At 39.4% G+C, this 7,663-nt stretch overlaps 1 pseudogene; it reads right to left on the reverse strand.

Annotated features, from left to right (window-relative positions):
* Positions 1 to 535: 535 nt before the first annotated feature.
* LOC144961697 (protein Gawky-like) lies at positions 536 to 6,243 on the reverse strand (annotated as a pseudogene).
* Between the last annotated feature and the right edge of the window lie 1,420 nt (positions 6,244 to 7,663).

Below are 7,663 nucleotides of genomic sequence, written 5' to 3' on the forward strand. Positions count from 1 at the left end.
CCCCTATGGGGATTATCATATTCACCTCAAAAATGTCAATATTATCATCATTCAAAAAATTTACATTAGAACAAAAAATGGGAAATTTATGTTCTTGAAGTCAGCATTTATTTGGGTTAAAAAACATGAATAATTTTCAATGTTGCTGTGAAGAAGGGAGATTGAGAAAAATAAAAATTAAAATGTGTGTTTTTGTCTTCAAACAGTCGATCAAGGGGGTAAGCATAAAGGGGTTTTCCATTTTTACTTTTTTTCCGCAAAAGGTTTGCTCAGTAGGGGGTTAAAATTTTTGGCAGGATGATAATTTTCCCCACAGATTTGACCCACTCCCACCCCAAGGGGTTGCTTATCTGGTCCAGATCTCACCACCACGATTACCTCCAGGGGGCGGGAAGCTGTAGGCGGGCTTGGGACCACTGGCTGGCATTGACGGGGGTTGTTTTCTGTTGCATGGATTGAAGTACAGCGGGATATAGCCTTTTGTCCGTCACTTCACTGATAAAATCCCCCTGAAGGGGGTTTTTCCCCATATGAATTATTGAGACTTCGGGGCATTGGCAGCAGCATCCCTACTTGTATACTGAAAAATGGCAATTTGATTTTCAGGACTGTGGTAGACATTGAACACCTCACCATAACGTTGTGCTATTAAACGAACTGTATGGGTATCCATCTAAAACAAAAAAACGAGAGAGAGAGTAAAATCATGATTAAGAGTTGCAATTAGGAACAGCAACAGTCCACCAAGGTAGTCACATCTTTTTTTTTTTTAAATTGAGAACTCATAAATAGGTTGAGATGCCCAGACAGGAACTTTAAAATATAAAACATCATAAATAAACTGGACCTGACATGTTTCATTCCTGGTGACTTTGGGTGGGAGTGACAAATTCACAATGACTTCTTTAGTTTTACATCGTATATACTTAGAGCTGCAACGGGACACTGGAATAGCTCAGTGTTCGAGATAACCATGCAGGAAAATAAGACATTGAGCATTGAGTGGAACTGTATTGATTTCAAACCAATGCACATTCAATAGTAAACAACAAAATAAAGCCCATAAACTTGTAAACATTTAAAATGATTTTTCATAATGTTTAGAACAATTGTTAGTAATACTCCAACTACTATAGTAGCCATTCTTATGGCATGTAATGCTCCACATACACCATTTGTGACACTGCGGTTTGTTGTATATCACTTTACAAACACTCATTGATGTCTCGTCTTTGACTCGGTTCGATTTATTGACCCATATGTATCGTTTTGCATTTGACACCAGTACACCTGATGTCCTGGTTTGAATTGAATTAGAGAGAAACAATCACTAACTTGCGTTTTAACAGGAGATGAAAAGAGAGGAGACATAGGGTAAATGAAAAAAAATGATTGGTTGTCTGATGACATAGAATATAGCACAGTCGAAGAGAGGCTGTAAGTACATGTGTCACAGGGAGAGCCAGACAGTAAGTCTATAGTGCAACTATTTATACCCTGTACCAGCAATGCTGATTTTTTGTCTTCAAATATATTTTCCCTTCATATTATTAATTTTTAATGCAGGAACAAGTTAAGTTTCCACCAACCGATCATTAAGAGTTTTGTGACTCCAGCTTCAATAAAATATAATCTCCTTTTAAAAAACAATCAATTTTAAACAGCCAAAGCAGTAAATACATCAATTAACAGAAACATTTAGGTTAAAGACTTACGGAAGTCAGGTTCCTTAAGACAATCCAGTTAGATGTCTGACCTTGAGGCTCATTCCAATTTGATGCTCCAACTAAAGACAAAGGTACAGAGATTTTGTCAATAAAGGTTTGATGGGCAATATATATTAAACAAAAACAAACAAAAAAAAAACAAAGATAGAAAGAGAGAGAGAGAGAGAGAGAGAGAGAGAGAGAGAGAGAGAGAGAGAGAGAGAGAGAGAGAGAGAGAGAGAGAGAGAGAGAGAGAGAGAGAGAGAGAGAGAGAGAGAGAGAGAGAGAGAGAGAGAGAGAAGAGAGAGAGAGAGAGAGAGAGAGAGAGAGAGAGAGAGAGAGAGAGAGAGAGAGAGAGAAGAGAGAGAGAGAGAGAGAGAGAGAGGAGAGAGAGAGAGAGAGAGAGAGAGAGAGAGAGAGAGAGAGAGAGAGAGAGAAGAGAGAGAGAGAGAGAGAGAGAGAGAGAGAGAGAGAGAGAGAGAGAGAGAGAGAGAGAGAGTCTAAAAAAAATTATTGATGACAACAAATCGATAATTGATTGCTAAGCAATTCCCAAAGTCCCAAATTTCTTATAATGGATGCCAAACTTTTCCATGAGTTTTAACTACAACCAAACACAAAATCGGACCTGTCTACTTGAAAATCTAAAAATTCTACAATTTTTAGGAGATAAAAATTGCAATCTCTATAATTTACTATAATAACAATTTAACCTCACAAGGAATAATTAACACTTCAAATCCTTAAAATGATGTAGCCTGGCATCAAACTTTCTTTTTCAACAAGTTTTCATGACTTAGAGATGATGATGCTCACGAAGTTCTGAAATTGGAACCAAAATTTCTTAATAGAAAGCAGGTCTGTAATATTTACCTTGGGTGAAAGCGGAGTTACCCGATCTCCCAGCCCATGAGCTCGGGGCGGCTGAAAATAGCATTGCCCCCTTGTCCTGTCCCCTGTCCTTGTTGCCAGGGTTGAACCAAACACTTTGTGCGGCGCTACTCCAGGAGGAGGACGACTGCCCAAGTTTCCAAGCCCTAAGCTGTTTTCATTCCTAAGGCAGATGTCCAAGACTTGTTGGTGTCAAACTTGGAGCTGCTGAGACTGTTGGGGAGTCATCATGGACTCTGTTGACGCTTAGAGATCTCTGAATGCTACCCGGGGTAATATGAGGATCGCTTCGACGCTGCTTTTTGAGGGGCCCTGCCATGGTTTTCCGGGAAATGAACTCTGGTATGGCATCAGTTGCACCGGACAGGCCAGATGAGTAGGATTGAATTAAGCGATGTACTTCCTTTTTGATCTGAACTTGTGTTGATGGCTTCAGTTGATGTTGACGGCCAATTCTGAGAAGAGGCTGAAAAAGACGAGACACTGGACCAAGTGCGATCCCCGTTATTCCAAGCCCAACTCCGATCAGATTCATATAATTGGTGCTGTTTTGACTAAACCTGAATTTGTCCCCTGAGTTGCCCTTGTTGAAACCAGCGGAAGCAACAAACCTGGGGACGACACATTTGATGCATCAGTACCTGTAGCGGACTCCGAACCCGATTTCCACTGAGTAGCAAGACGAGATTGATTTCCAATTGAAATTGAAGCATTCGCCAGTTCTGAGCTGATGGCATCGATATTTTCAGCAAGGGCACCACCAGATTGAGGATCCCGGGCAGAGACATCATATTTGATGGTGGGTGAGACATATTTGGTGGTTTTTGAGAGCTAAAGAAAGCATTTTGCGCCTGCTGCAGCTGCTTCTGCAAGGAAATCATCTGCTGACTAATGTTAGACATCTGATGATCCTGTTGCCGTGATGAACCGGGTCGCAGGGTTTGCGATGTCTCATTAAATTCTGACGGGCAGTTTGAAGTTGTAGTAATTGTTGCAAGAGGACAAGCATATTTCAGGTAGTGTGTGATTGAGCAACTGAGGTGAAATAATTCCACTATTGACTGAAGGCGTAGCTGAGTAACAATGTGCTGTTGCACTTGTTCATAATTTTGACCCATTTGTCCACGAGATCCGATGACATTTCCTGGTGGAGCTTGTTGCATTTTCTGAATCAGCTTTGAAGGAACATTGGAATTAATATTTGGCATGCTTGAATTAAGACTAGAAGGAGGCAAAACTAGCACTGTTTTGCAAAAATGGCTGATTAGGACTTGAGCATTGGAGAGAGGAGAAATTCTGCATGGGCATATTAAAGTTAGGCACTTGATCAGAACGTCCAGAATCAATAAAATCATCCCCACCGTGCCACTTTTAGGGATATAAGGGGGCATTCGTGACTGTGCACCACATTTGGCTGAAAGATATCCATGTCTAAATCTTTTCTGGACATGCCATTGTTTGATTTAAGCTCATCTATGGAGAGAGAGAGAGGGAACAAATAAAGAATTATTTATCAAATTTCAGGATTTGAAATGTCTACATCAAAAAGGGGGGAAAATTTTCAGATGAAGCTTAAATAGTCCTTCATGGCAATCACCAAGCCTATGAGGCAAAATTACTGTTTCTAAAGCATGGAGGGTGGTAAAAGCTTTTTTAGGGTTTTTCATAAGGTACAATCGGATATAATAATAAACACATTTATAAAAAAAGAACTGTTGGGTCCAAAGAAAGATCTGAAATTATGTGATCCAACCAGATTAATTTGAGCACAGGTTAAATGTTCTATCGATTGAACTGGAGACAATCAATAGTGGGCATTTGACAGCAACATTACACAAAACAAAACAGAAAACAAACCTGTGTCTGATTAAAAAAAAAAATCTTCATCCATAAAAAAACTGACTTTGAAAAAAAACCCCTTTAAAATTATTCCCTTCATCTGTTCCATTTTATAATGACATACAAGACAGTTTGAATATTATTGTTAATTTTTCCCCCCTTTTAAATGGCATGCATTTATACTGAAAACCCTAATTACAATTTTAAAGTACTTACTGATAGCCATTTCTAAATTCATGTTATGGGTTTTTAAGGCTTCGAGCATCCTCTTTTTGCAACAAAAGAGAAATAAATTTTTTAATCTTCCCAAGCATGACAAAATTTCAAATGTCTTTTTTCAATAAACGAAGAAAAATAAATAGAGTGTGGGAAATTCATTGTAAAATTTTGAAAGTAACCAAATGATCTTATGAAAAAAAAATTTTGGGATTATAGGAAGGGCTTCAATGAAGGTGTCCCAAAATTTAAACCCTGTAGAGTACTTACAACAATTGTTTTTAAACAAAGGAAATTTATAAAAGCATATTCAACTAAAAAACATTTAAAAAAAATTTGGATGATATATTGCAATGATGTCAAAAAGAAAAAAAAAAAATAAAAAATATTTACAAAAACCAAAAAATTTATTAATTCAATATAATATTTTTTTTTTAAGAAAAAATTGAATAAAATAAAAATATTAAAACAATACTAAACTTTTAACAAGATAACATGAAAAAAAGTATTAAAGAGGGAAATAAAATTATGCAAGCCAATTTGAGGACCCTTTTTAAGGGTTAAGCTTCAATAAATTTTAACAAGGGAGGGTTTTTAAAAAAAAAAAAAAAAAAAAAAAAAAAAAAAAGGGTCTAAGAATACAAATAAATATACAATTAAAAAAAAAAAAGAGTCTGTGAAGTAAAAATCACAAACACCACAACATGCAAACCGCAGGGTCCAAGTGGATTCACCAGGTTTTTAGTAGTCTTTAAAATCAGTTTAAGTTAACAAGGCAATTGCAGACTGTTTATAAACCAATTTTTTTATTTCAGAAAACCATCCAATTTTTTTTGGGGAAACTCTTGAAAAGGGCCTTTTAGTAAAAAAAAAAAAAAAAATTTATTAAAAATAAGACTTCCCTCGCTCTTTGACCATGGGATAAGAAGCTTCATCCCACCAGAGGGCTTTGGGGTTTTGTTCCAACAGCAGCGTTTCCCCTGACCACCACACCCCGGGGGGGGTGTTATCTCCCCCAAACCCCCATGTGAACAATCAGAGGTATATGATTAAAGGGTGATGCTCCCATCCAACACCTGCGGGACTAGGTTTAAACTTGGAGAACATGGATACAAAAAGCTACCTATCAAATTTTTTTTTTTTTCTGAAACCAAAATTCTCAAGACATGCTACAAAATCCTGATTCTCATCAAAAGATAAATTCATAATGATTACTAATAAAATATAAATTTGGGATAACTTACAATACCATACCATAAACAAAAAATTCAAAAGAAAAAAAATAGTTTCGAATAAAAAAGCCATCTTTGTCTCAATCACATTAATTCAAACATAACAAACCATGAGTTAAACTCTGACTCAACAGGCCGAAGAAAAAGCCTTCAATTTGCCCAACTTACAAAGTTTGGTGCAAATATGATTACAACCAAAACAATAAGTGTGAATTTTGTTACGATGAATAATAACTCACACTGCTTTGGGTTGTTAGATCCCCCCCAAGACTGGTTCCATCGTCAATCTTTACTGGATCAGCACAGGAATCCCCCCATCCGCTTATCTTCGGTGGTGGTTTATTCCATGGCTCATCCATTTTGGGTGTTGCACACCTGCATTGCCAGAATTCCAACCAGTTTCTGAGCATCATTTCCCAAACCCGGGTTTTTTATCTGGAGGCATTCCGTGCATGGTTGCCCATTCCTGGCATTCCCTGAGGTGCAACTCCTGGCATTCCTGGACCCCCATTGCTGGATTGGGAGGCATCATTCCAGCATGGGTGCACCCATGCTTGTCTGTGGACGACGGGATCCTCCCAGTAATTTGTAAACAGGGGGTCCATCACCCCAAGAAGACATTGCACCAGGTCGGCCATTATTAGAATCCCCCATACCCAAGACCGCACTTCTGGTTTTTGGCCCACAAACTTATTCCCTGCATCCCCACCCGCCCCAGGCCCTCCCCACATTCCAAATGACTTTGAATCTGCACCAGTGGGAAACCCAAAATTTCCATGACCATGTCCCCCAAATTTTCTTGGGTTGGCTTGGGAGGCATTGCCCCCAACTGCTTTGTTCTTTTTCCCCTCCATTCACGCCTTCCCGCGCAGGGGCAGGGCCTGCCCAACTGCTGTTGTCCCTAACAAAACCCCCAGATTGTGTTCCGTTTTAATTTTTCCAAACATTTGAAGCTTGGGTGGGTGTCTTGAAATGAAAACTTTTTTTGAGGGCTTGGGAGCGATCGATATCCCAGGTGGTCTCTTGATTAATTGGGCGGACCCCCAGCCTTCGGGTTTTCTTAGGCGGGGTATTTCTTCACTTTTTTTTAATACATTTGGTGCTTGGCTGGTTGGGGGTGGTTTGGTCCCTTTAACTGCTGCCCCCAGCAAAAAAAAATGTTTCCCCCCTTTATCGCCACCCCCCTCCGATGGGGAATTTGCCCCCTGAGGCTTGGACACATTCCTGCCCCCTTGGGGGTTTTCAGAAGTCTACCCCCCCAATCCTCGGAATTGCATGTTTTTCTTTGTTAAATTGCTTCCCTATTTGTATTTTTCCAGTTTGGCTCTGAAAAAGGGTTTGGAAAGTCTCAATATTGCCCAACCCAATTTTGTTGCTGCCTTTTCCCACTGGGAAAGAAATGGTCCCCCGCGGCCAATCCCTTCTGTTTGGAAGTAATGTGAAGGGTTAAAGGTTATGGAGTCCCCGATGGCCAACCAGAATGTTTCCGATGATGAATTGAATGAAACATTGCCACCAACATTTTGGTTTCATACTGTTGTTGCTGAGCCCCCATTTTTGTTGGTTGGTAAAAAAAGATGCTGGGGTTGGTGTTCCCGCCCCAAAAAATTGCCCATATGGAAGGGGGGGCGATTGCTGGCACCCCCATGCAAATTAGATGGGAAAGGGGCCTGCACTCCCTGGCCCAGATGAGTTATAGAGAGGGGACCAGAAACTGGTCCAAGTTTTGTATTTGGGGGAATTCTGTATTGTTGGTCCATTTTAAAAGGGGCCATATTT

This window comes from Berghia stephanieae, unplaced genomic scaffold, assembly GCF_034508935.2.
Source record: "Berghia stephanieae isolate SIO BIC M18660-M18661 unplaced genomic scaffold, UCSD_Bste_1.3 scaffold3641, whole genome shotgun sequence".
NCBI lineage: Eukaryota > Metazoa > Mollusca > Gastropoda > Nudibranchia > Aeolidiidae > Berghia > Berghia stephanieae.